Source organism: Myxine glutinosa, chromosome 1 (genome assembly GCF_964187855.1).
Source record: "Myxine glutinosa chromosome 1, kmMyxGlut1.1, whole genome shotgun sequence".
Taxonomy (NCBI): Eukaryota; Metazoa; Chordata; class Myxini; order Myxiniformes; family Myxinidae; genus Myxine; species Myxine glutinosa.
Window position 1 is genome coordinate 58,380,111 of NC_136261.1, and position 27,807 is coordinate 58,407,917.

Sequence of the window (27,807 nt, forward strand, 5' to 3'; positions counted from 1 at the left end):
TTCTCGGAGCCGGATCCGAATCCGGATCTTCACCAAAATGGAAACATTTCTTCCTTGTCACAGATGCCACACTGCTGCCAAATTTCGCCCGAAACCGTCGGCAATTTTGTGAGATGTCTTGTTCAAAAACGGACAGACAGGTGTGAAAACATCACCTCCATGCACCTTGGGTGGTGGAGGGAACGAGGCTCTCGCTTGAGAAACATTATAAATCGATCCTTTATGAACATCCAAAGAGAATCTGTTGTTGCCTACGATCATACCACCCCGAATACGCCCGATCTCGTCTTGAATCTCGGAAGCTAAGCAGGTTCGGGCCCGGTTAGTGCTAAGCAGGTTCGGGCCCGGTTAGTACCTGCATGGGAGACTGCCTGGTAACACCGGGTGTTGTAGGCTTTTTTCTGCTGTCGGGTGTGGTCTTGTTTCGAGTGTCTGCAATTTGCGCTGACTGATGCGCTTGATGGTAATTTAGTTTTTGCCGCGCCACTGCTAGTCTTCGACTACAACTGCCGCTACTACCAGCTAACCACGTCTACTTACTACCACGGGTACTCACCCGACCAGTATTTGTATACTACTGCTTGCCTACGACTACCAGTGCCGCTACTGTGAGTTCGACTGGCCTTCCAGTGCCACTCCTTCTCGACGACGACTCCCACGACTACTGCCACTCCTACTACTAAAATAAAGAATTCTCATGTCGAATCCACATTCAGATCTTCAACAAAATCGAATCGAATCATCCTTGTAAGACATCCAAACAGTCCACCAAGTTTCCTCCAAATCCGTCGACAACCTTTTGAGATTTCCTGCTCTGTATCGTTTTTGAACCAATCTCCCAATGGTGAAGAATCAGTCAAAATATTTCTCGGAGCCGGATCCGAATCCGGATCTTCACCAAAATGGAATCATTTCTTCCTTGTCACAGATGCCACACTGCTGCCAAATTTCGCCCGAAACCGTCGGCAATTTTGTGAGATGTCTTGTTCAAAAACGAACAGACAGGTGTGAAAACATCACCTCCATGCACCTTGGGTGGTGGAGGGAACGAGGCTCTCACTTGAGAAACATTATAAATCGATCCTTTATGAACATCCAAAGAGAATCTGTTGTTGCCTACGATCATACCACCCTGAATACGCCCGATCTCGTCTGATTTCTCGGAAGCTAAGCAGGTTCGGGCCCGGTTAGTACCTGGATGGGAGACTGCCTGGGAACACCGGGTGTTGTAGGCTTTTTTCTGCTGTCGGGTGTGGTCTTGTTTCGAGTGTCTGCAATTTGCGCTGACTGATGCGCTTGATGGTAATTTAGTTTTTGCCGCGCCACTGCTAGTCTTCGACTACAACTGCCGCTACTACCAGCTAACCACGTCTACTTACTACCACGGGTACTCACCCCACCAGTATTTGTATACTACTGCTTGCCTACGACTACCAGTGCCGCTACTGTGAGTTCGACTGGCCTTCCAGTGCCACTCCTTCTCGACGACGACTCCCACGACTACTGCCACTCCTACTACTAAAATAAAGAATTCTCATGTCGAATCCACATTCAGATCTTCAACAAAATCGAATCGAATCATCCTTGTAAGACACCCAAACAGTCCACCAAGTTTCCTCCAAATCCGTCGACAACCTTTTGAGATTTCCTGCTCTGTATCGTTTTTGAACCAATCTCCCAATGGTGAAGAATCAGTCAAAATATTTCTCGGAGCCGGATCCGAATCCGGATCTTCACCAAAATGGAAACATTTCTTCCTTGTCACAGATGCCACACTGCTGCCAAATTTTGCCCGAATCCGTCTGCAATTTTGTGAGATATCTTGTTCAAAAACGGACAGACAAGCAAACAGACAGACAGGTGTGAAAACATCACCTCCATGCACCTTGGGTGGCGGCGGGAACGGGGCTCTCACTTGAGAAACATTATCGATCCTTTATAAACATCCAAAGAGACTCTGTTGATGCCTACGATCATACCACCCCGAATACGCCCGATCTCGTCTGATTTCGGAAGCCTAAGCAGGTTCGGGCCCGGATCGTACCTGGATGGGCGACTGCCTGGGAATACCGGGTGTTGTCGGCTTTTTTCTGCTGTCGGGTGTGGTCTTGTTTTGAGTGTCTGCAATTTGCGCTGACTGATGCGCTTGATGGTAATTTACTTTTTGCCGCGCCACTGCTAGTCTTCGACGACAACTGCCGCTACTACCAGCGTACCACGTCTACTTACTACCACGGGTACTCACCCCACCAGTATTTGTATACTACTGCTTGCCTACGACTACCAGTGCCGTTACTGTGAGTACGACTGGCCTTCCAGTGCCAATCCTTCTCGACGACGACTCCCACGACTACTGCCGCGCCTACTACAAAAATAAAGAATTCTCATGTCGAATCCACATTTAGATCTTCACCAATATCGAATCGAATCATCCGTGTAATACCCCCAAACAGTCCACCAAGTTTCGTCCAAATCCGTCGACAACCTTTTGAGATTTCCTGCTGTGTGTCGTTTTTGAACCAATCTCCCAATGGTGAAGAATCAGTCAAAATATTTCTCGGAGCCGGATCCGAATCCGGATCTTCACCAAAATGGAAACATTTCTGCCTTGTCACAGATGCCACATTGCTGCCAAATTTCGCCCGAAACCGTCGGCAATTTTGTGAGATGTCTTGTTCAAAAACGAACAGACAGGTGTGAAAACATCACCTCCATGCACCTTGGGTGGTGGAGGGAACGAGGCTCTCACTTGAGAAACATTATAAATCGATCCTTTATGAACATCCAAAGAGAATCTGTTGTTGCCTACGATCATACCACCCTGAATACGCCCGATCTCGTCTGATCTCGGAAGCTAAGCAGGTTCGGGCCCGGTTAGTACCTGGATGGGAAACTGCCTGGGAACACCGGGTGTTGTAGGCTTTTTTCTGCTGTTGGGTGTGGTCTTGTTTCGAGTGTCTGCAATTTGCGCTGACTGATGCGCTTGATGGTAATTTAGTTTTTGCCGCGCCACTGCTAGTCTTCGACTACAACTGCCGCTACTACCAGCTAACCGCGTCTACTCACTACCACGGGTACTCACCCCACCAGTATTTGTATACTACTGCTTGCTTACGACTACCAGTTCCGCTACTGTGAGTTCGACTGGCCTTCCAGTACCACTCCTTCTCGACGACGACTCCCACGACTACTGCCACTCCTACTACAAAAATAAAGAATTCTCATGTCGAATCCACATTCAGATCTTCAACAAAATCGAATCGAATCATCCTTGTAAGACACCCAAACAGTCCACCAAGTTTCCTCCAAATCCGTCGACAACCTTTTGAGATTTCCTGCTCTGTATCGTTTTTGAACCAATCTCCCAATGGTGAAGAATCAGTCAAAATATTTCTCGGAGCCGGATCCGAATCCGGATCTTCACCAAAATGGAAACATTTCTTCCTTGTCACAGATGCCACACTGCTGCCAAATTTTGCCCGAATCCGTCTGCAATTTTGTGAGATATCTTGTTCAAAAACGGACAGACAAGCAAACAGACAGACAGGTGTGAAAACATCACCTCCATGCACCTTGGGTGGCGGAGGGAACGAGACTCTCACTTGAGAAACATTATCGATCCTTTATAAACATCCAAAGAGAATTTGTTGTTGCCTACGATCATACCACCCCGAATACGCCCGATCTCGTCTTGAATCTCGGAAGCTAAGCAGGTTCGGGCCCGGTTAGTACCTGCATGGGAGACTGCCTGGGAACACCGGGTGTTGTTGGCTTTTTTCTGCTGTCGGGTGTGGTCTTGTTTCGAGTGTCTGCAATTTGCGCTGACTGATGCGCTTGATGGTAATTTAGTTTTTGCCGCGCCACTGCTAGTCTTCGACTACAACTGCCGCTACTACCAGCTAACCACGTCTACTTACTACCACGGGTACTCACCCGACCAGTATTTGTATACTACTGCTTGCCTACGACTACCAGTGCCGCTACTGTGAGTTCGACTGGCCTTCCAGTGCCACTCCTTCTCGACGACGACTCCCACGACTACTGCCACTCCTACTACTAAAATAAAGAATTCTCATGTCGAATCCACATTCAGATCTTCAACAAAATCGAATCGAATCATCCTTGTAAGACACCCAAACAGTCCACCAAGTTTCCTCCAAATCCGTCGACAACCTTTTGAGATTTCCTGCTCTGTATCGTTTTTGAACCAATCTCCCAATGGTGAAGAATCAGTCAAAATATTTCTCGGAGCCGGATCCGAATCCGGATCTTCACCAAAATGGAATCATTTCTTCCTTGTCACAGATGCCACACTGCTGCCAAATTTCGCCCGAAACCGTCGGCAATTTTGTGAGATGTCTTGTTCAAAAACGAACAGACAGGTGTGAAAACATCACCTCCATGCACCTTGGGTGGTGGAGGGAACGAGGCTCTCACTTGAGAAACATTATAAATCGATCCTTTATGAACATCCAAAGAGAATCTGTTGTTGCCTACGATCATACCACCCTGAATACGCCCGATCTCGTCTGATTTCTCGGAAGCTAAGCAGGTTCGGGCCCGGTTAGTACCTCGATGGGAGACTGCCTGGGAACACCGGGTGTTGTAGGCTTTTTTCTGCTGTCGGGTGTGGTCTTGTTTCGAGTGTCTGCAATTTGCGCTGACTGATGCGCTTGATGGTAATTTAGTTTTTGCCGCGCCACTGCTAGTCTTCGACTACAACTGCCGCTACTACCAGCTAACCGCGTCTACTCACTACCACGGGTACTCACCCCACCAGTATTTGTATACTACTGCTTGCTTACGACTACCAGTTCCGCTACTGTGAGTTCGACTGGCCTTCCAGTACCACTCCTTCTCGACGACGACTCCCACGACTACTGCCACTCCTACTACAAAAATAAAGAATTCTCATGTCGAATCCACATTCAGATCTTCAACAAAATCGAATCGAATCATCCTTGTAAGACACCCAAACAGTCCACCAAGTTTCCTCCAAATCCGTCGACAACCTTTTGAGATTTCCTGCTCTGTATCGTTTTTGAACCAATCTCCCAATGGTGAAGAATCAGTCAAAATATTTCTCGGAGCCGGATCCGAATCCGGATCTTCACCAAAATGGAAACATTTCTTCCTTGTCACAGATGCCACACTGCTGCCAAATTTTGCCCGAATCCGTCTGCAATTTTGTGAGATATCTTGTTCAAAAACGGACAGACAAGCAAACAGACAGACAGGTGTGAAAACATCACCTCCATGCACCTTGGGTGGCGGAGGGAACGAGACTCTCACTTGAGAAACATTATCGATCCTTAATAAACATCCAAAGAGACTCTGTTGTTGCCTACGATCATACCACTCTGAATACGCCCGATCTCGTCTGATCTCGGAAGCTATTCAGGTTCGGGCCCGGAAAGTACCTGGATGGGCGACTGCCTGGGAATACCGGGTGTTGTAGGCTTTTTCTGCTGTCGGGTGTGGTCTTGTTTTGAGTGTCTGCAATTTGCGCTGACTGATGCGCTTGATGGTAATTTACTTTTTGCCGCGCCACTGCTGGTCTTCGACGACAACTGCCGCTACTACCAGCCTACCACGTCTACTTACTACCACGGGTACTCACCCCACCAGTATTTGTATACTACTGCTTGCCTACGACTACCAGTGCCGTTACTGTGAGTACGACTGGCCTTCCAGTGCCAATCCTTCTCGATGACGACTCCCACGACTACTGCCGCTCCTACTACAAAAATAAAGAATTCTCATGTCGAATCCACATTTAGATATTCACCAAAATCGAAACGAATCATCCGTGTAATACCCCCAAACAGTCCACCAAGTTTCGTCCAAATCCGTCGACAACCTTTTGAGATTTCCTGCTGTGTGTCGCTTTTGAACCAATCTCCCAATGGTGAAGAATCAGTCAAAATATTTCTCGGAGCCGGATCCGAATCCGGATCCTCACCAAAATGGAAACATTTCTTCCTTCTCACAGATGCCACATTGCTGCCAAATTTCGCCCGAATCCGTCGGCAATTTTGTGAGATGTCTTGTTCAAAAACGGACAGACAGGTGTGAAAACATCACCTCCATGCACCTTGGGTGGTGGAGGGAACGAGGCTCTCACTTGAGAAACATTATAAATCGATCCTTTATGAACATCCAAAGAGAATCTGTTGTTGCCTACGATCATACCACCCTGAATACGCCCGATCTCGTCTGATCTCGGAAACCTCCATGCACCTTGGGTGGTGGAGGGAACGAGGCTCTCACTTGAGAAACATTATAAATCGATCCTTTATGAACATCCAAAGAGAATCTGTTGTTGCCTACGATCATACCACCCTGAATACGCCCGATCTCGTCTGATCTCGGAAGCTAAGCAGGTTCGGGCCCGGTTAGTACCTGGATGGGAGACTGCCTGGGAACACCGGGTGTTGTAGGCTTTTTTCTGCTGTCGGGTGTGGTCTTGTTTCGAGTGTCTGCAATTTGCGCTGACTGATGCGCTTGATGGTAATTTAGTTTTTGCCGCGCCACTGCTAGTCTTCGACTACAACTGCCGCTACTACCAGCTAACCACGTCTACTTACTACCACGGGTACTCACCCCACCAGTATTTGTATACTACTGCTTGCCTACGACTACCAGTGCCGCTACTGTGAGTTCGACTGGCCTTCCAGTGCCACTCCTTCTCGACGACGACTCCCACGACTACTGCCACTCCTACTACTAAAATAAAGAATTCTCATGTCGAATCCACATTCAGATCTTCAACAAAATCGAATCGAATCATCCTTGTAAGACACCCAAACAGTCCACCAAGTTTCCTCCAAATCCGTCGACAACCTTTTGAGATTTCCTGCTCTGTATCGTTTTTGAACCAATCTCCCAATGGTGAAGAATGAGTCAAAATATTTCTCGGAGCCGGATCCGAATCCGGATCTTCACCAAAATGGAAACATTTCTTCCTTGTCACAGATGCCACACTGCTGCCAAATTTTGCCGGAATCCGTCTGCAATTTTGTGAGATATCTTGTTCAAAAACGGACAGACAAGCAAACAGACAGACAGGTGTGAAAACATCACCTCCATGCACCTTGGGTGACGGCGGGAACGGGGCTCTCACTTGAGAAACATTATCGATCCTTTATAAACATCCAAAGAGACTCTGTTGTTGCCTACGATCATACCACCCTGAATACGCCCGATCTCGTCTGATCTCGGAAGCTAAGCAGGTTCGGGCCCGGATCGTACCTGGATGGGCGACTGCCTGGGAATACCGGGTGTTGTCGGCTTTTTTCTGCTGTCGGGTGTGGTCTTGTTTTGAGTGTCTGCAATTTGCGCTGACTGATGCGCTTGATGGTAATTTACTTTTTGCCGCGCCACTGCTAGTCTTCGACGACAACTGCCGCTACTACCAGCGTACCACGTCTACTTACTACCACGGGTACTCACCCCACCAGTATTTGTATACTACTGCTTGCCTACGACTACCAGTGCCGTTACTGTGAGTACGACTGGCCTTCCAGTGCCAATCCTTCTCGACGACGACTCCCACGACTACTGCCGCTCCTACTACAAAAATAATGAATTCTCATGTCGAATCCACATTTAGATCTTCACCAATATCGAATCGAATCATCCGTGTAATACCCCCAAGCAGTCCACCAAGTTTCGTCCAAATCCGTCGACAACCTTTTGAGATTTCCTGCTGTGTGTCGTTTTTGAACCAATCTCCCAATGGTGAAGAATCAGTCAAAATATTTCTCGGAGCCGGATCCGAATCCAGATCTTTACCAAAATGGAAACATTTCTTCCTTGTCACAGATGCCATACTGCTGCAAAATTTTGCCCGAATCCGTCTGCAATTTTGTGAGATATCTTGTTCAAAAACGGACAGACAAGCAAACAGACAGACAGGTGTGAAAACATCACCTCCATGCACGTTGGGTGGCGGAGGGAACGAGACTCTCACTTGAGAAACATTATCGATCCTTTATAAACATCCAAAGAGACTCTGTTGTTGCCTACGATCATACCACCCTGAATACGCCCGATCTCGTCTAATCTCGGAAGCTAAGCAGGTTCGGGCCCGGATCGATCTCGTTTGATCTCGGAAGCTAAGCAGGTTCGGGCCCGGATCGATCTCGCCTGATCTCGGAAGCTAAGCAGGTTCGGGCCCGGATCGTACCTGGATGGGCGACTGCCTGGGAATACCGGGTGTTGTCGGCTTTTTTCTGCTGTCGGGTGTGGTCTTGTTTTGAGTGTCTGCAATTTGCGCTGACTGATGCGCTTGATGGTAATTTACTTTTTGCCGCGCCACTGCTAGTCTTCGACGACAACTGCCGCTACTACCAGCCTACCACGTCTACTTACTACCACGGGTACTCACCCCACCAGTATTTGTATACTACTGCTTGCCTACGACTACCAGTGCCGTTACTGTGAGTACGACTGGCCTTCCAGTGCCAATCCTTCTCGACGACGACTCCCACGACTACTGCCGCTCCTACTACAAAAATAAAGAATTCTCATGTCGAATCCACATTTAGATCTTCACCAATATCGAATCGAATCATCCGTGTAATACCCCCAAACAGTCCACCAAGTTTCGTCCAAATCCGTCGACAACCTTTTGAGATTTCCTGCTGTGTGTCGTTTTTGAAACAATCTCCCAATGGTGAAGAATCAGTCAAAATATTTCTCGGAGCCGGATCCGAATCCGGATCTTCACCAAAATGGAAACATTTCTTCCTTGACACAGATGCCACATTGCTGCCAAATTTCGCCCGAATCCGTCGGCAATTTTGTGAGATGTCTTGTTCAAAAACGGACAGACAGGTGTGAAAACATCACCTCCATGCACCTTGGGTGGTGGAGGGAACGAGGCTCTCACTTGAGGAACATTATAAATCGATCCTTTATGAACATCCAAAGAGAATCTGTTGTTGCCTACAATCATACCACCCTGAATACGCCCGATCTCGTCTGATCTCGGAAGCGAAGCAGGTTCGGGTCCGGTTAGTACCTGGATGGGAGACTGCCTGGGAACACCGGGTGTTGTAAGCTTTTTTTGCTGTCGGGTGTGGTCTTGTTTCGAGTGTCTGCAATTTGCGCTGACTGATGCGCTTGATGGAAATTTAGTTTTTGCCGCGCCACTGCTATCTTCGACTACAACTGCCGCTACTACCAGCTAACCACGTCTACTTACTACCACGGGTACTCACCCCACCAGTATTTGTATACTACTACTTGCCTACGACTACCATTGCCGCTACTGTGAGTTCGACTGGCCTTCCAGTGCCACTCCTTCTCGACGACGACTCCCACGACTACTGCCACTCCTACTACTAAAATAAAGTATTCTCATGTCGAATCCACATTCAGATCTTCACCAAAATCGAATCGAATCATCCATGTAATACCCCCAAACAGTCCACCTCGTTTCTTCCAAATCCGTCGACAACCTTTTGAGATTTCCTGCTGTGTATCGTTTTTGAACCAATCTCCCAATGGTGAAGAATCAGTCAAAATATTTCTCGGAGCCGGATCTGAATCCGGATCTTCACCAAAATGGAAACATTTCTTCCTTGTCACAGATGCCACACTGCTGCAAAATTTTGCCCGAATCCGTCTGCAATTTTGTGATATCTTGTTCAAAAACGGACAGACAAGCAAACAGACAGACAGGTGTGAAAACATCACCTCCATGCACCTTGGGTGGCGGCGGGAACGGGGCTCTCACTTGAGAAACATTATCGATCCTTTATAAACATCCAAAGAGACTCTGTTGTTGCCTACGATCATACCACCCTGAATACACCCGATCTCGTCTGATCTCGAGAAGCTAACCAGGTTCGGGCCCGGATCGTACCTGGATGGGCGACTGCCTGGGAATACCGGGTGTTGTCGGCTTTTTTCTGCTGTCGGGTGTGGTCTTGTTTTGAGTGTCTGCAATTTGCGCTGACTGATGCGCTTGATGGTAATTTACTTTTTGCCGCGCCACTGCTCGTCTTCGACGACAACTGCCGCTACTACCAGCCTACCACGTCTACTTACTACCACGGGTACTCACCCCACCAGTATTTGTATACTACTGCTTGCCTACGACTACCAGTGCCGTTACTGTGAGTACGACTGGCCTTCCAGTGCCAATCCTTCTCGACGACGACTCCCACGACTACTGCCGCTCCTACTACAAAAATAAAGAATTCTCATGTCGAATCCACATTTAGATCTTCACCAATATCGAATCGAATCATCCGTGTAATACCCCCAAACAGTCCACCAAGTTTCGTCCAAATCCGTCGACAACCTTTTGAGATTTCCTGCTGTGTGTCGTTTTTGAACCAATCTCCCAATGGTGAAGAATCAGTCAAAATATTTCTCGGAGCCGGATCCGAATCCGGATCTTCACCAAAATGGAAACATTTCTTCCTTGACACCGATGCCACATTGCTGCCAAATTTCGCCCGAATCCGTCGGCAATTTTGTGAGATGTCTTGTTCAAAAACGGACAGACAGGTGTGAAAACATCACCTCCATGCACCTTGGGTGGTGGAGGGAACGAGGCTCTCACTTGAGGAACATCATAAATCGATCCTTTATGAACATCCAAAGAGAATCTGTTGTTGCCTACGATCATAACACCCTGAATACGCCCGATCTCGTCTGATCTCGGAAGCTAAGCAGGTTCGGGCCCGGTTAGTACCTGGATGGGAAACTGCCTGGGAACACCGGGTGTTGTAGGCTTTTTTCTGCTGTTGGGTGTGGTCTTGTTTCGAGTGTCTGCAATTTGCGCTGACTGATGCGCTTGATGGAAATTTAGTTTTTGCCGCGCCACTGCTAGTCTTCGACTACAACTGCCGCTACTACCAGCTAACCACGTCTACTTACTACCACGGGTACTCACCCCACCAGTATTTGTATACTAATACTTGCCTACGACTACCAGTGCCGCCACTGTGAGTTCGACTGGCCTTCCAGTGCCACTCCTTCTCGACGACGACTCCCACGACTACTGCCACTCCTACTACTAAAATAAAGAATTCTCATGTCGAATCCACATTCAGATCTTCAACAAAATCGAATCGAATCATCCTTGTAAGACACCCAAACAGTCCACAAAGTTTCCTCCAAATCCGTCGACAACCTTTTGAGATTTCCTGCTCTGTATCGTTTTTGAACCAATCTCCCAATGGTGAAGAATCAGTCAAAATATTTCTCGGAGCCGGATCCGAATCCGGATCTTCACCAAAATGGAATCATTTCTTCCTTGTCACAGATGCCACACTGCTGCCAAATTTCGCCCGAAACCGTCGGCAATTTTGTGAGATGTCTTGTTCAAAAACGAACAGACAGGTGTGAAAACATCACCTCCATGCACCTTGGGTGGTGGAGGGAACGAGGCTCTCACTTGAGAAACATTATAAATCGATCCTTTATGAACATCCAAAGAGAATCTGTTGTTGCCTACGGTCATACCACCCTGAATACGCCCGATCTCGTCTGATTTCTCGGAAGCTAAGCAGGTTCGGGCCCGGTTAGTACCTGGATGGGAGACTGCCTGGGAACACCGGGTGTTGTAGGCTTTTTTCTGCTGTCGGGTGTGGTCTTGTTTCGAGTGTCTGCAATTTGCGCTGACTGATGCGCTTGATGGTAATTTAGTTTTTGCCGCGCCACTGCTAGTCTTCGACGACAACTGCCGCTATTACCAGCGTACCACGTCTACTTACTACCACGGGTACTCACCCCACCAGTATTTGTATACTACTGCTTGCCTACGACTACCAGTGCCGTTACTGTGAGTACGACTGGCCTTCCAGTGCCAATCCTTCTCGACGACGACTCCCACGACTACTGCCGCGCCTACTACAAAAATAAAGAATTCTCATGTCGAATCCACATTTAGATCTTCACCAATATCGAATCGAATCATCCGTGTAATACCCCCAAACAGTCCACCAAGTTTCGTCCAAATCCGTCGACAACCTTTTGAGATTTCCTGCTGTGTGTCGTTTTTGAACCAATCTCCCAATGGTGAAGAATCAGTCAAAATATTTCTCGGAGCCGGATCCGAATCCGGATCTTCACCAAAATGGAAACATTTCTGCCTTGTCACAGATGCCACATTGCTGCCAAATTTCGCCCGAAACCGTCGGCAATTTTGTGAGATGTCTTGTTCAAAAACGAACAGACAGGTGTGAAAACATCACCTCCATGCACCTTGGGTGGTGGAGGGAACGAGGCTCTCACTTGAGAAACATTATAAATCGATCCTTTATGAACATCCAAAGAGAATCTGTTGTTGCCTACGATCATACCACCCTGAATACGCCCGATCTCGTCTGATCTCGGAAGCATAAGGCAGGTTCGGGCCCGGTTAGTACCTGGATGGGAAACTGCCTGGGAACACCGGGTGTTGTAGGCTTTTTTCTGCTGTTGGGTGTGGTCTTGTTTCGAGTGTCTGCAATTTGCGCTGACTGATGCGCTTGATGGAAATTTAGTTTTTGCCGCGCCACTGCTAGTCTTCGACTACAACTGCCGCTACTACCAGCTAACCACGTCTACTTACTACCACGGGTACTCACCCCACCAGTATTTGTATACTAATACTTGCCTACGACTACCAGTGCCGCCACTGTGAGTTCGACTGGCCTTCCAGTGCCACTCCTTCTCGGCGACGACTCCCACGACTACTGCCACTCCTACTACTAAAATAAAGAATTCTCATGTCGAATCCACATTCAGATCTTCAACAAAATCGAATCGAATCATCCTTGTAAGACACCCAAACAGTCCACAAAGTTTCCTCCAAATCCGTCGACAACCTTTTGAGATTTCCTGCTCTGTATCGTTTTTGAACCAATCTCCCAATGGTGAAGAATCAGTCAAAATATTTCTCGGAGCCGGATCCGAATCCGGATCTTCACCAAAATGGAATCATTTCTTCCTTGTCACAGATGCCACACTGCTGCCAAATTTCGCCCGAAACCGTCGGCAATTTTGTGAGATGTCTTGTTCAAAAACGAACAGACAGGTGTGAAAACATCACCTCCATGCACCTTGGGTGGTGGAGGGAACGAGGCTCTCACTTGAGAAACATTATAAATCGATCCTTTATGAACATCCAAAGAGAATCTGTTGTTGCCTACGGTCATACCACCCTGAATACGCCCGATCTCGTCTGATTTCTCGGAAGCTAAGCAGGTTCGGGCCCGGTTAGTACCTGGATGGGAGACTGCCTGGGAACCCCGGGTGTTGTAGGCTTTTTTCTGCTGTCGGGTGTGGTCTTGTTTCGAGTGTCTGCAATTTGCGCTGACTGATGCGCTTGATGGTAATTTAGTTTTTGCCGCGCCACTGCTAGTCTTCGACTACAACTGCCGCTACTACCAGCTAACCACGTCTACTTACTACCACGGGTACTCACCCCACCAGTATTTGTATACTACTGCTTGCCTACGACTACCAGTGCCGCTACTGTGAGTTCGACTGGCCTTCCAGTGCCACTCCTTCTCGACGACGACTCCCACGACTACTGCCACTCCTACTACTAAAATAAAGAATTCTCATGTCGAATCCACATTCAGATCTTCAACAAAATCGAATCGAATCATCCTTGTAAGACACCCAAACAGTCCACCAAGTTTCCTCCAAATCCGTCGACAACCTTTTGAGATTTCCTGCTCTGTATCGTTTTTGAACCAATCTCCCAATGGTGAAGAATCAGTCAAAATATTTCTCGGAGCCGGATCCGAATCCGGATCTTCACCAAAATGGAAACATTTCTTCCTTGTCACAGATGCCACACTGCTGCCAAATTTTGCCGGAATCCGTCTGCAATTTTGTGAGATATCTTGTTCAAAAACGAACAGACAGGTGTGAAAACATCACCTCCATGCACCTTGGGTGGTGGAGGGAACGAGGCTCTCACTTGAGAAACATTATAAATCGATCCTTTATGAACATCCAAAGAGAATCTGTTGTTGCCTACGATCATACCACCCTGAATACGCCCGATCTCGTCTGATCTCGGAAGCATAAGGCAGGTTCGGGCCCGGTTAGTACCTGGATGGGAAACTGCCTGGGAACACCGGGTGTTGTAGGCTTTTTTCTGCTGTTGGGTGTGGTCTTGTTTCGAGTGTCTGCAATTTGCGCTGACTGATGCGCTTGATGGAAATTTAGTTTTTGCCGCGCCACTGCTAGTCTTCGACTACAACTGCCGCTACTACCAGCTAACCACGTCTACTTACTACCACGGGTACTCACCCCACCAGTATTTGTATACTAATACTTGCCTACGACTACCAGTGCCGCCACTGTGAGTTCGACTGGCCTTCCAGTGCCACTCCTTCTCGACGACGACTCCCACGACTACTGCCACTCCTACTACTAAAATAAAGAATTCTCATGTCGAATCCACATTCAGATCTTCAACAAAATCGAATCGAATCATCCTTGTAAGACACCCAAACAGTCCACAAAGTTTCCTCCAAATCCGTCGACAACCTTTTGAGATTTCCTGCTCTGTATCGTTTTTGAACCAATCTCCCAATGGTGAAGAATCAGTCAAAATATTTCTCGGAGCCGGATCCGAATCCGGATCTTCACCAAAATGGAATCATTTCTTCCTTGTCACAGATGCCACACTGCTGCCAAATTTCGCCCGAAACCGTCGGCAATTTTGTGAGATGTCTTGTTCAAAAACGAACAGACAGGTGTGAAAACATCACCTCCATGCACCTTGGGTGGTGGAGGGAACGAGGCTCTCACTTGAGAAACATTATAAATCGATCCTTTATGAACATCCAAAGAGAATCTGTTGTTGCCTACGGTCATACCACCCTGAATACGCCCGATCTCGTCTGATTTCTCGGAAGCTAAGCAGGTTCGGGCCCGGTTAGTACCTGGATGGGAGACTGCCTGGGAACCCCGGGTGTTGTAGGCTTTTTTCTGCTGTCGGGTGTGGTCTTGTTTCGAGTGTCTGCAATTTGCGCTGACTGATGCGCTTGATGGTAATTTAGTTTTTGCCGCGCCACTGCTAGTCTTCGACTACAACTGCCGCTACTACCAGCTAACCACGTCTACTTACTACCACGGGTACTCACCCCACCAGTATTTGTATACTACTGCTTGCCTACGACTACCAGTGCCGCTACTGTGAGTTCGACTGGCCTTCCAGTGCCACTCCTTCTCGACGACGACTCCCACGACTACTGCCACTCCTACTACTAAAATAAAGAATTCTCATGTCGAATCCACATTCAGATCTTCAACAAAATCGAATCGAATCATCCTTGTAAGACACCCAAACAGTCCACCAAGTTTCCTCCAAATCCGTCGACAACCTTTTGAGATTTCCTGCTCTGTATCGTTTTTGAACCAATCTCCCAATGGTGAAGAATCAGTCAAAATATTTCTCGGAGCCGGATCCGAATCCGGATCTTCACCAAAATGGAAACATTTCTTCCTTGTCACAGATGCCACACTGCTGCCAAATTTTGCCGGAATCCGTCTGCAATTTTGTGAGATATCTTGTTCAAAAACGGACAGACAAGCAAACAGACAGACAGGTGTGAAAACATCACCTCCATGCACCTTGGGTGGCGGCGGGAACGGGGCTCTCACTTGAGAAACATTATCGATCCTTTATAAACATCCAAAGAGACTCTGTTGTTGCCTACGATCATACCACCCTGAATACGCCCGATCTCGTCTGATCTCGGAAGCTAAGCAGGTTCGGGCCCGGTTAGTACCTGGATGGGAGACTGCCTGGGAACACCGGGTGTTGTAGGCTTTTTTCTGCTGTCGGGTGTGGTCTTGTTTCGAGTGTCTGCAATTTGCGCTGACTGATGCGCTTGATGGAAATTTAGTTTTTGCCGCGCCACTGCTAGTCTTCGACTACAACTGCCGCTACTACCAGCTAACCACGTCTACTTACTACCACGGGTACTCACCCCACCAGTATTTGTATACTACTACTTGCCTACGACTACCATTGCCGCTACTGTGAGTTCGACTGGCCTTCCAGTGCCACTCCTTCTCGACGACGACTCCCACGACTACTGCCACTCCTACTCCTAAAATAAAGTATTCTCATGTCGAATCCACATTCAGATCTTCACCAAAATCGAATCGAATCATCCATGTAATATCCCCAAACAGTCCACCTCGTTTCTTCCAAATCCGTCGACAACCTTTTGAGATTTCCTGCTGTGTATCGTTTTTGAACCAATCTCCCAATGGTGAAGAATCAGTCAAAATATTTCTCGGAGCCGGATCCGAATCCGGATCTTCACCAAAATGGAAACATTTCTTCCTTGTCACAGATGCCACACTGCTGCCAAATTTTGCCCGAATCCGTTTGCAATTTTGTGATATCTTGTTCAAAAACGGACAGACAAGCAAACAGACAGACAGGTGTGAAAACATCACCTCCATGCACCTTGGGTGGCGGCGGGAACGGGGCTCTCACTTGAGAAACATTATCGATCCTTTATAAACATCCAAAGAGGCTCTGTTGTTGCCTACAATCATACCACCCTGAATACGCCCGATCTCGTCTGATCGTCTGATCTCGGAAGCTAAGCAGGTTCGGGCCCGGTTAGTACCTGGATGGGAGACTGCCTGGGAACACCGGGTGTTGTAGGCTTTTTTCTGCTGTCGGGTGTGGTCTTGTTTCGAGTGTCTGCAATTTGCGCTGACTGATGCGCTTGATGGAAATTTAGTTTTTGCCGCGCCACTGCTAGTCTTCGACTACAACTGCCGCTACTACCAGCTAACCACGTCTACTTACTACCACGGGTACTCACCCCACCAGTATTTGTATACTACTACTTGCCTACGACTACCATTGCCGCTACTGTGAGTTCGACTGGCCTTCCAGTGCCACTCCTTCTCGACGACGACTCCCACGACTACTGCCACTCCTACTCCTAAAATAAAGTATTCTCATGTCGAATCCACATTCAGATCTTCACCAAAATCGAATCGAATCATCCATGTAATATCCCCAAACAGTCCACCTCGTTTCTTCCAAATCCGTCGACAACCTTTTGAGATTTCCTGCTGTGTATCGTTTTTGAACCAATCTCCCAATGGTGAAGAATCAGTCAAAATATTTCTCGGAGCCGGATCCGAATCCGGATCTTCACCAAAATGGAAACATTTCTTCCTTGTCACAGATGCCACACTGCTGCCAAATTTTGCCCGAATCCGTCTGCAATTTTGTGATATCTTGTTCAAAAACGGACAGACAAGCAAACAGACAGACAGGTGTGAAAACATCACCTCCATGCACCTTGGGTGGCGGCGGGAACGGGGCTCTCACTTGAGAAACATTATCGATCCTTTATAAACATCCAAAGAGATTCTGTTGTTGCCTACGATCATACCACCCTGAATACACCCGATCTCGTCTGATCTCGGAAGCTAACCAGGTTCGGGCCCGGATCGTACCTGGATGGGCGATTGCCTGGGAATACCGGGTGTTGTCGGCTTTTTTCTGCTGTCGGGTGTGGTCTTGTTTTGAGTGTCTGCAATTTGCGCTGACTGATGCGCTTGATGGTAATTTACTTTTTGCCGCGCCACTGCTAGTCTTCGACGACAACTGCCGCTACTAACAGCCTACCACGTCTACTTACTACCACGGGTACGCACCCCACCAGTATTTGTATACTACTGCTTGCCTACGACTACCAGTGCCGTTACTGTGAGTACGACTGGCCTTCCAGTGCCAATCCTTCTCGACGACGACTCCCACGACTACTGCCGCTCCTACTACAAAAATAAAGAATTCTCATGTCGAATCCACATTTAGATCTTCACCCATATCGAATCGAATCATCCGTGTAATACCCCCAAACAGTCCACCAAGTTTCGTCCAAATCCGTCGACAACCTTTTGAGATTTCCTGCTGTGTGTCGTTTTTGAACCAATCTCCCAATGGTGAAGAATCAGTCAAAATATTTCTCGGAGCCGGATCCGAATCCGGATCTTCACCAAAATGGAAACATTTCTTCCTTGTCACAGATGCCACATTGCTGCCAAATTTCGCCCGAATCCGTCGGCAATTTTGTGAGATGTCTTGTTCAAAAACGGACAGACAGGTGTGAAAACATCAACTCCATGCACCTTGGGTGGTGGAGGGAACGAGGCTCTCACTTGAGAAACATTATAAATCGATCCTTTATGAACATCCAAAGAGAATCTGTTGTTGCCTACGATCATACCACCCTGAATACGCCCGATCTCGTGTGATTCTCGGAAGCTAAGCAGGTTCGTGCCCGGATCGTACCTGGATGGGAGACTTCCTGGGAACACCGGGTGTTGTAGGCTTTTTTCTGCTGTCGGGTGTGGTCTTGTTTTGAGTGTCTGCAATTTGCGCTGACTGATGCGCTTGATGGTAATTTACTTTTTGCCGCGCCACTGGTAGTCTTCGACGACAACTGCCGCTACTACCAGCCTACCACGTCTACTTACTACCACGGGTACTCACCCCACCAGTATTTGTATAGTACTGCTTGCCTACGACTACCAGTGCCGTTACTGTGAGTACGACTGGCCTTCCAGTGCCAATCCTTCTCGATGACGACTCCCACGACTACTGCCGCTCCTACTACAAAAATAAAGATTCTCATGTCGAATCCACATTTAGATATTCACCAAAATCGAATCGAATCATCCGTGTAATACCCCCAAACAGTCCACCAAGTTTCGTCCAAATCCGTCGACAACCTTTTGAGATTTCCTGCTGTGTGTCGTTTTTGAACCAATCTCCCAATGGTGAAGAATCAGTCAAAATATTTCTCGGAGCCGGATCCGAATCCGGATCTTCACCAAAATGGAAACATTTCTTCCTTGACACAGATGCCACATTGCTGCCAAATTTCGCCCGAATCCGTCGGCAATTTTGTGAGATGTCTTGTTCAAAAACGGACAGACAGGTGTGAAAACATCACCTCCATGCACCTTGGGTGGTGGAGGGAACGAGGCTCTCACTTGAGAAACATTATAAATCGATCCTTTATGAACATCCAAAGAGAATCTGTTGTTGCCTACGATCATACCACCCTGAATACGCCCGATCTCGTCTGATCTCGGAAGTCTAAGCAGGTTCGGGCACGGTTAGTACCTGGATGGGAGACTGCCTGGGAACACCGGGTGTTGTAAGCTTTTTTTGCTGTCGGGTGTGGTCTTGTTTCGAGTGTCTGCAATTTGCGCTGACTGATGCGCTTGATGGAAATTTAGTTTTTGCCGCGCCACTGCTAGTCTTCGACTACAACTGCCGCTACTACCAGCTAACCACGTCTACTTACTACCACGGGTACTCACCCCACCAGTATTTGTACACTACTACTTGCCTACGACTACCAGTGCCGCCACTGTGAGTTCGACTGGCCTTCCAGTGCCACTCCTTCTCGACGACGACTCCCACGACTACTGCCACTCCTACTACTAAAATAAAGAATTCTCATGTCGAATCCACATTCAGATCTTCAACAAAATCGAATCGAATCATCCTTGTAAGACACCCAAACAGTCCACAAAGTTTCCTCCAAATCCGTCGACAACCTTTTGAGATTTCCTGATCTGTATCGTTTTTGAACCAATCTCCCAATGGTGAAGAATCAGTCAAAATATTTCTCGGAGCCGGATCCGAATCCGGATCTTCACCAAAATGGAAACATTTCTTCCTTGTCACAGATGCCATACTGCTGCCAAATTTTGCCCGAATCCGTCTGCAATTTTGTGAGATATCTTGTTCAAAAACGGACAGACAAGCAAGCAGACAGACAGGTGTGAAAACATCACCTCCATGCACCTTGGGGGGCGGAGGGAACGAGACTCTCACTTGAGAAACATTATCGATCCTTTATAAACATCCAAAGAGACTCTGTTGTTGCCTACGATCATACCACCCTGAATACGCCCGATCTCGTCTAATCTCGGAAGCTAAGCAGGTTCGGGCCCGGATCGATCTCGTTTGATCTCGGAAGCTAAGCAGGTTCGGGCCCGGATCGATCTCGCCTGATCTCGGAAGCTAAGCAGGTTCGGGCCCGGATCGTACCTGGATGGGCGACTGCCTGGGAATACCGGGTGTTGTCGGCTTTTTTCTGCTGTCGGGTGTGGTCTTGTTTTGAGTGTCTGCAATTTGCGCTGAATGATGCGCTTGATGGTAATTTACTTTTTGCCGCGCCACTGCTAGTCTTCGACGACAACTGCCGCTACTACCAGCCTACCACGTCTACTTACTACCACGGGTACTCACCCCACCAGTATTTGTATACTACTGCTTGCCTACGACTACCAGTGCCGTTACTGTGAGTACGACTGGCCTTCCTGTGCCAATCCTTCTCGACGACGACTCCCACGACTACTGCCGCTCCTACTACAAAAATAAAGAATTCTCATGTCGAATCCACATTTAGATCTTCACCAATATCGAATCGAATCATCCGTGTAATACCCCCAAACAGTCCACCAAGTTTCGTCCAAATCCGTCGACAACCTTTTGAGATTTCCTGCTGTGTGTCGTTTTTGAACCAATCTCCCAATGGTGAAGAATCAGTCAAAATATTTCTCGGAGCCGGATCCGAATCCGGATCTTCACCAAAATGGAAACATTTCTTCCTTGACTCAGATGCCACATTGCTGCCAAATTTCGCCCGAATCCGTCGGCAATTTTGTGAGATGTCTTGTTCAAAAACGGACAGACAGGTGTGAAAACATCACCTCCATGCACCTTGGGTGGTGGAGGGAACGAGGCTCTCACTTGAGGAACATTATAAATCGATCCTTTATGAACATCCAAAGAGAATCTGTTGTTGCCTACGATCATACCACCCTGAATACGCCCGATCTCGTCTGATCTCGGAAGCGAATCCAGGTTCGGGCCCGGTTAGTATCTGGATGGGAGACTGCCTGGGAACACCGGGTGTTGTAAGCTTTTTTTGCTGTCGGGTGTGGTCTTGTTTCGAGTGTCTGCAATTTGCGCTGACTGATGCGCTTGATGGAAATTTAGTTTTTTCCGCGCCACTGCTAGTCTTCGACTACAACTGCAGCTACTACCAGCTAACCACGTCTACTTACTACCACGGGTACTCACCCCACCAGTATTTGTATACTACTACTTGCCTACGACTACCATTGCCGCTACTGTGAGTTCGACTGGCCTTCCAGTGCCACTCCTTCTCGACGACGACTCCCACGACTACTGCCACTCCTACTACTAAAATAAAGTATTCTCATGTCGAATCCACATTCAGATCTTCACCAAAATCGAATCGAATCATCCATGTAATACCCCCAAACAGTCCACCTCATTTCTTCCAAATCCGTCGACAACCTTTTGAGATTTCCTGCTGTGTATCGTTTTTGAACCAATCTCCCAATGGTGAAGAATCAGTCAAAATATTTCTCGGAGCCGGATCTGAATCCGGATCTTCACCAAAATGGAAACATTTCTTCCTTGTCACAGATGCCACACTGCTGCCAAATTTTGCCCGAATCCGTCTGCAATTTTGTGATATCTTGTTCAAAAACGGACAGACAAGCAAACAGACAGACAGGTGTGAAAACATCACCTCCATGCACCTTGGGTGGCGGCGGGGACGGGGCTCTCACTTGAGAAACATTATCGATCCTTTATAAACATCCAAAGAGACTCTGTTGTTGCCTACGATCATACCACCCTGAATACACCCGATCTCGTCTGATTCTCGAGAAGCTAACCAGGTTCGGGCCCGGATCGTACCTGGATGGGCGACTGCCTGGGAATACCGGGTGTTGTCGGCTTTTTTCTGCTGTCGGGTGTGGTCTTGTTTTGAGTGTCTGCAATTTGCGCTGACTGATGCGCTTGATGGTAATTTACTTTTTGCCGCGCCACTGCTAGTCTTCGACGACAACTGCCGCTACTACCAGCCTACCACGTCTACTTACTACCACGGGTACTCACCCCACCAGTATTTGTATACTACTGCTTGCCTACGACTACCAGTGCCGTTACTGTGAGTACGACTGGCCTTCCAGTGCCAATCCTTCTCGACGACGACTCCCACGACTACTGCCGCTCCTACTACAAAAATAAAGAATTCTCATGTCGAATCCACATTTAGATCTTCACCAATATCGAATCGAATCATCCGTGTAATACCCCCAAACAGTCCACCAAGTTTCGTCCAAATCCGTCGACAACCTTTTGAGATTTCCTGCTGTGTGTCGTTTTTGAACCAATCTCCCAATGGTGAAGAATCAGTCAAAATATTTCTCGGAGCCGGATCCGAATCCGGATCTTCACCCAAATGGAAACATTTCTTCCTTGACACAGATGCCACATTGCTGCCAAATTTCGCCCGAATCCGTCGGCAATTTTGTGAGATGTCTTGTTCAAAAACGGACAGACAGGTGTGAAAACATCACCTCCATGCACCTTGGGTGGTGGAGGGAACGAGGATCTCACTTGAGGAACATCATAAATCGATCCTTTATGAACATCCAAAGAGAATCTGTTGTTGCCTACGATCATACCACCCTGAATACGCCCGATCTCGTCTGATCTCTTAAGCTAAGGCAGGTTCGGGCCCGGTTAGTACCTGGATGGGAGACTGCCTGGGAACACCGGGTGTTGTAAGCTTTTTTTGCTGTCGGGTGTGGTCTTGTTTCGAGTGTCTGCAATTTGCGCTGACTGATGCGCTTGATGGAAATTTAGTTTTTGCCGCGCCACTGCTAGTCTTCGACTACAACTGCCGCTACTACCAGCTAACCACGTCTACTTACTACCACGGGTACTCACCCCACCAGTATTTGTATACTACTACTTGCCTACGACTACCAGTGCCGCCACTGTGAGTTCGACTGGCCTTCCAGTGCCACTCCTTCTCGACGACGACTCCCACGACTACTGCCACTCCTACTACTAAAATAAAGAATTCTCATGTCGAATCCACATTCAGATCTTCAACAAAATCGAATCGAATCATCCTTGTAAGACACCCAAACAGTCCACAAAGTGTCCTCCAAATCCGTCGACAACCTTTTGAGATTTCCTGCTCTGTATCGTTTTTGAACCAATCTCCCAATGGTGAAAAATCAGTCAAAATATTTCTCGGAGCCGGATCCGAATCCGGATCTTCACCAAAATGGAAACATTTCTTCCTTGTCACAGATGCCATACTGCTGCAAAATTGTGCCCGAATCCGTCTGCAATTTTGTGAGATATCTTGTTCAAAAACGGACAGACAAGCAAACAGACAGACAGGTGTGAAAACATCACCTCCATGCACGTTGGGGGGCGGAGGGAACGAGACTCTCACTTGAGAAATATTATCGATCCTTTATAAACATCCAAAGAGACTCTGTTGTTGCCTACGATCATACCACCCTGAATACGCCCGATCTCGTCTAATCTCGGAAGCTAAGCAGGTTCGGGCCCGGATCGATCTCGTCTGATCTCGGAAACTAAGCAGGTTCGGGCCCGGATCGATCTCGTCTGATCTCGGAAGCTAAGCAGGTTCGGGCCCGGATAGTACCTGGATTGGCGACTGTCTGGGAATACCGGGTGTTGTAGGCTTTTTCTGCCGTCGGGTGTGGTCTTGTTTTGAGTGTCTGCAATTTGCGCTGACTGATGCGCTTGATGGTAATTTACTTTTTGCCGCGCCACTGCTAGTCTTCGACGACAACTGCCGCTACTACCAGCCTACCACGTCTACTTACTACCACGGGTACTCACCCCACCAGTATTTGTATACTACTGCTTGCCTACGACTACCAGTGCCGTTACTGTGAGTACGACTGGCCTTCCAGTGCCAATCCTTCTCGACGACGACTCCCACGACTACTGCCGCTCCTACTACAAAAATAAAGAATTCTCATGTCGAATCCACATTTAGATCTTCACCAATATCGAATCGAATCATCCGTGTAATACCCCCAAACAGTCCACCAAGATTCGTCCAAATACGTCGACAACCTTTTGAGATTTCCTGCTGTGTGTCGTTTTTGAACCAATCTCCCAATGGTGAAGAATCAGTCAAAATATTTCTCGGAGCCGGATCCGAATCCGGATCTTCACCCAAATGGAAACATTTCTTCCTTGACACAGATGCCACATTGCTGCCAAATTTCGCCCGAATCCGTCGGCAATTTTGTGAGATGTCTTGTTCAAAAACGGACAGACAGGTGTGAAAACATCACCTCCATGCACCTTGGGGGGCGGAGGGAACGAGACTCTCACTTGAGAAATATTATCGATCCTTTATAAACATCCAAAGAGACTCTGTTGTTGCCTACGATCATACCACCCTGAATACGCCCGATCTCGTCTAATCTCGGAAGCTAAGCAGGTTCGGGCCCGGATCGTACCTGGATGGGCGACTGCCTGGGAATACCGGGTATTGTCGGCTTTTTTCTGCTGTCGGGTGTGGTCTTGTTTTGAGTGTCTGCAATTTGCGCTGACTGATGCGCTTGATGGTAATTTACTTTTTGCCGCGCCACTGCTAGTCTTCGACGACAACTGCCGCTACTACCAGCCTACCACGTCTACTTACTACCACGGGTACTCACACCACCAGTATTTGTATACTACTGCTTGCCTACGACTATCAGTGCCGTTACTGTGAGTACGACTGGCCTTCCAGTGCCAATCCTTCTCGACGACGACTCCCACGACTACTGCCGCTCCTACTACAAAAATAAAGAATTCTCATGTCGAATCCACATTTAGATCTTCACCAATATCGAATCGAATCATCCGTGTAATACCCCCAAACAGTCCACCAAGTTTCGTCCAAATCCGTCGACAACCTTTTGAGATTTCCTGCTGTGTGTCGTTTTTGAACCAATCTCCCAATGGTGAAGAATCAGTCAAAATATTTCTCGGAGCCGGATCCGAATCCGGATCTTCACCAAAATGGAAACATTTCTTCCTTGTCACAGATGCCACACTGCTGCCTTATTTTGCCCGAATCCGTCTGCAATTTTGTGAGATATCTTGTTCAAAAACGGACAGACAAGCAAACAGACAGACAGGTGTGAATACATCACCTCCATGCACCTTGGGTGGCGGAGGGAACGAGACTCTCACTTGAGAAACATTATCGATCCTTTATAAACATCCAAAGAGACTCTGTTGTTGCCTACGATCATACCACCCTGAATACGCCCGATCTCGTCTGATCTTGGAAAGCTACTCAGGTTCGGGCCCGGATAGTACCTGGATGGGAGACTGCCTGGGAATACCGGGTGTTGTCGGCTTTTTTCTGCTGTCGGGTGTGGTCTTGTTTTGAGTGTCTGCAATTTGCGCTGACTGATGCGCTTGATGGAAATTTAGTTTTTGCCGCGCCACTGCTCGTCTTCGACTACAACTGCCGCTACTACCAGCTAACCACGTCTACTTACTACCACGGGTACTCACCCCACCAGTATTTGTATACTACTACTTGCCTACGACTACCAGTGCCGCTACTGTGAGTTCGACTGGCCTTCCAGTGCCACTCCTTCTCGACGACGACTCCCACGACTACTGCCACTCCTACTACTAAAATAAAGAATTCTCATGTCGAATCCACATTCAGATCTTCACCAAAATCGAATCGAATCATCCATGTAATACCCCCAAACAGTCCACCTCGTTTCGTCCAAATCCGTCGACAACCTTTTGAGATTTCCTGCTGTGTATCGTTTTTGAACCAATCTCCCAATGGTGAAGAATCAGTCAAAATATTTCTCGGAGCCGGATCCGAATCCGGATCTTCACCAAAATGGAAACATTTCTTCCTTGTCACAGATGCCACACTGCTGCCAAATTTTGCCCGAATCCGTCTGCAATTTTGTGAGATATCTTGTTCAAAAACGGACAGACAAGCAAACAGACAGACAGGTGTGAAAACATCACCTCCATGCACCTTGGGTGGCGGCGGGAACGGGGCTCTCACTTGAGAAACATTATCGATCCTTAACAAACATCCAAAGAGACTCTGTTGTTGCCTACGATCATACCACCCTGAATACGCCCGATCTCGTCTGATCTCGGAAGCTACTCAGGTTCGGGCCCGGATAGTACCTGGATGGGCGACTGCCTGGGAATACCGGGTGTTGTCGGCTTTTTTCTGCTGTCGGGTGTGGTCTTGTTTTGAGTGTCTGCAATTTGCGCTGACTGATGCGCTTGATGGTAATTTACTTTTTGCCACGCCACTGCTAGTCTTCGACGACAACTGCCGCTACTACCAGCCTACCACGTCTACTTACTACCACGGGTACTCACCCCACCAGTATTTGTATACTACTGCTTGCCTACGACTACCAGTGCCGTTACTGTGAGTACGACTGGCCTTCCAGTGCCAATCCTTCTCGACGACGACTCCCACGACGACTGCCGCTCCTACGACAAAAATAAAGAATTCTCATGTCGAATCCACATTTAGATCTTCACCAATATCGAATTGAATCATCCGTGTAATACCCCCAAACAGTCCACCAAGTTTCGTCCAAATCCGTCGACAACCTTTTGAGATTTCCTGCTGTGTGTCGTTTTTGAACCAATCTCCCAATGGTGAAGAATCAGTCAAAATATTTCTCGAAGCCGGATCCGAATCCGGATCTTCACCAAAATGGAAACATTTCTGCCTTGTCACAGATGCCACATTGCTGCCAAATTTCGCCCGAAACCGTCGGCAATTTTGTGAGATGTCTTGTTCAAAAACGAACAGACAGGTGTGAAAACATCACCTCCATGCACCTTGGGTGGTGTAGGGAACGAGGCTCTCACTTGAGAAACATTATAAATCGATCCTTTATGAACATCCAAAAAGACTCGGTTGTTGCCTACGATCATACCACCCTGAATACGCCCGATCTCGTCTGATCTCGGAACCTAAGCAGGTTCGGGCCCGGATCGTACCTGGATGGGCGACTGCCTGGGAATACCGGGTGTTGTCGGCTTTTTTCTGCTGTCGGGTGTGGTCTTGTTTTGAGTGTCTGCAATTTGCGCTGACTGATGCGCTTGATGGTAATTTAGTTTTTGCCGCGCCACTGCTAGTCTTCGACTACAACTGCCGCTACTACCAGCTAACCACGTCTACTTACTACCACGGGTACTCACCCCACCAGTATTTGTATACTACTGCTTGCCTACGACTACCAGTGCCGCTACTGTGAGTTCGACTGGCCTTCCAGTGCCACTCCTTCTCGACGACGACTCCCACGACTACTGCCACTCCTACTACTAAAATAAAGAATTCTCATGTCGAATCCACATTCAGATCTTCAACAAAATCGAATCGAATCATCCTTGTAAGACACCCAAACAGTCCACCAAGTTTCCTCCAAATCCGTCGACAACCTTTTGAGATTTCCTGCTGTGTATCGTTTTTGAACCAATCTCCCAATGGTGAAGAATCAGTCAAAATATTTCTCGGAGCCGGATCCGAATCCGGATCTTCACCAAATTGGAAACATTTCTTCCTTGTCACAGATGCCACACTGCTGCCAAATTTTGCCCGAATCCGTCTGCAATTTTGTGAGATATCTTGTTCAAAAACGGACAGACAAGCAAACAGACAGACAGGTGTGAAAACATCACCTCCATGCACCTTGGGTGGCGGCGGGAACGGGGCTCTCACTTGAGAAACATTATCGATCCTTAACAAACATCCAAAGAGACTCTGTTGTTGCCTACGATCATACCACCCTGAATACGCCCGATCTCGTCTGATCTCGGAAGCTACTCAGGTTCGGGCCCGGATAGTACCTGGATGGGCGACTGCCTGGGAATACCGGGTGTTGTCGGCTTTTTTCTGCTGTCGGGTGTGGTCT

General features: G+C 47.8%; 4 non-coding genes and 26 pseudogenes across 4 annotated transcripts; all 30 read left to right on the plus strand.

The window, feature by feature from the left end:
• The first annotated feature begins 249 nt into the window (after nt 1–249).
• On the plus strand, nt 250–396 carry LOC144890359 (5S ribosomal RNA; annotated as a pseudogene).
• Nucleotides 397–1,114: 718 nt separating this feature from the next.
• LOC144890110 (5S ribosomal RNA) lies at nt 1,115–1,235 on the plus strand (annotated as a pseudogene).
• A 730-nt stretch (nt 1,236–1,965) lies between these two features.
• On the plus strand, nt 1,966–2,085 carry LOC144890327 (5S ribosomal RNA; annotated as a pseudogene).
• Nucleotides 2,086–2,803: 718 nt separating this feature from the next.
• Nucleotides 2,804–2,922, plus strand: LOC144890003 (5S ribosomal RNA). Its single transcript, XR_013622197.1, has one exon. It is a non-coding gene; the product is annotated as a 5S ribosomal RNA (ribosomal RNA).
• A 730-nt stretch (nt 2,923–3,652) lies between these two features.
• Nucleotides 3,653–3,773, plus strand: LOC144890245 (5S ribosomal RNA; annotated as a pseudogene).
• A 718-nt stretch (nt 3,774–4,491) lies between these two features.
• Nucleotides 4,492–4,612, plus strand: LOC144890127 (5S ribosomal RNA; annotated as a pseudogene).
• A 730-nt stretch (nt 4,613–5,342) lies between these two features.
• LOC144890169 (5S ribosomal RNA) lies at nt 5,343–5,461 on the plus strand (annotated as a pseudogene).
• Nucleotides 5,462–6,324: 863 nt separating this feature from the next.
• On the plus strand, nt 6,325–6,443 carry LOC144889927 (5S ribosomal RNA). Its single transcript, XR_013622145.1, has one exon. It is a non-coding gene; the product is annotated as a 5S ribosomal RNA (ribosomal RNA).
• A 730-nt stretch (nt 6,444–7,173) lies between these two features.
• Nucleotides 7,174–7,292, plus strand: LOC144890062 (5S ribosomal RNA). The gene has a single exon (XR_013622262.1). It is a non-coding gene; the product is annotated as a 5S ribosomal RNA (ribosomal RNA).
• A 1,655-nt stretch (nt 7,293–8,947) lies between these two features.
• LOC144890119 (5S ribosomal RNA) lies at nt 8,948–9,066 on the plus strand (annotated as a pseudogene).
• A 726-nt stretch (nt 9,067–9,792) lies between these two features.
• Nucleotides 9,793–9,912, plus strand: LOC144890234 (5S ribosomal RNA; annotated as a pseudogene).
• A 718-nt stretch (nt 9,913–10,630) lies between these two features.
• LOC144890087 (5S ribosomal RNA) lies at nt 10,631–10,749 on the plus strand (annotated as a pseudogene).
• Nucleotides 10,750–11,467: 718 nt separating this feature from the next.
• On the plus strand, nt 11,468–11,588 carry LOC144890136 (5S ribosomal RNA; annotated as a pseudogene).
• Nucleotides 11,589–12,306: 718 nt separating this feature from the next.
• On the plus strand, nt 12,307–12,427 carry LOC144890236 (5S ribosomal RNA; annotated as a pseudogene).
• A 718-nt stretch (nt 12,428–13,145) lies between these two features.
• LOC144890146 (5S ribosomal RNA) lies at nt 13,146–13,266 on the plus strand (annotated as a pseudogene).
• Nucleotides 13,267–13,984: 718 nt separating this feature from the next.
• Nucleotides 13,985–14,105, plus strand: LOC144890237 (5S ribosomal RNA; annotated as a pseudogene).
• A 718-nt stretch (nt 14,106–14,823) lies between these two features.
• On the plus strand, nt 14,824–14,944 carry LOC144890147 (5S ribosomal RNA; annotated as a pseudogene).
• A 730-nt stretch (nt 14,945–15,674) lies between these two features.
• LOC144889930 (5S ribosomal RNA) lies at nt 15,675–15,793 on the plus strand. The gene has a single exon (XR_013622148.1). It is a non-coding gene; the product is annotated as a 5S ribosomal RNA (ribosomal RNA).
• Nucleotides 15,794–16,521: 728 nt separating this feature from the next.
• On the plus strand, nt 16,522–16,648 carry LOC144890124 (5S ribosomal RNA; annotated as a pseudogene).
• Nucleotides 16,649–17,376: 728 nt separating this feature from the next.
• Nucleotides 17,377–17,495, plus strand: LOC144890161 (5S ribosomal RNA; annotated as a pseudogene).
• A 718-nt stretch (nt 17,496–18,213) lies between these two features.
• LOC144890286 (5S ribosomal RNA) lies at nt 18,214–18,333 on the plus strand (annotated as a pseudogene).
• Nucleotides 18,334–19,050: 717 nt separating this feature from the next.
• Nucleotides 19,051–19,170, plus strand: LOC144890228 (5S ribosomal RNA; annotated as a pseudogene).
• A 1,654-nt stretch (nt 19,171–20,824) lies between these two features.
• Nucleotides 20,825–20,944, plus strand: LOC144890280 (5S ribosomal RNA; annotated as a pseudogene).
• Nucleotides 20,945–21,671: 727 nt separating this feature from the next.
• LOC144890329 (5S ribosomal RNA) lies at nt 21,672–21,792 on the plus strand (annotated as a pseudogene).
• A 718-nt stretch (nt 21,793–22,510) lies between these two features.
• Nucleotides 22,511–22,630, plus strand: LOC144890313 (5S ribosomal RNA; annotated as a pseudogene).
• Nucleotides 22,631–24,279: 1,649 nt separating this feature from the next.
• On the plus strand, nt 24,280–24,398 carry LOC144890171 (5S ribosomal RNA; annotated as a pseudogene).
• A 730-nt stretch (nt 24,399–25,128) lies between these two features.
• On the plus strand, nt 25,129–25,248 carry LOC144890320 (5S ribosomal RNA; annotated as a pseudogene).
• A 730-nt stretch (nt 25,249–25,978) lies between these two features.
• LOC144890177 (5S ribosomal RNA) lies at nt 25,979–26,097 on the plus strand (annotated as a pseudogene).
• Nucleotides 26,098–26,815: 718 nt separating this feature from the next.
• On the plus strand, nt 26,816–26,934 carry LOC144890193 (5S ribosomal RNA; annotated as a pseudogene).
• Nucleotides 26,935–27,664: 730 nt separating this feature from the next.
• On the plus strand, nt 27,665–27,783 carry LOC144890178 (5S ribosomal RNA; annotated as a pseudogene).
• The last annotated feature ends 24 nt before the right edge of the window (nt 27,784–27,807 follow it).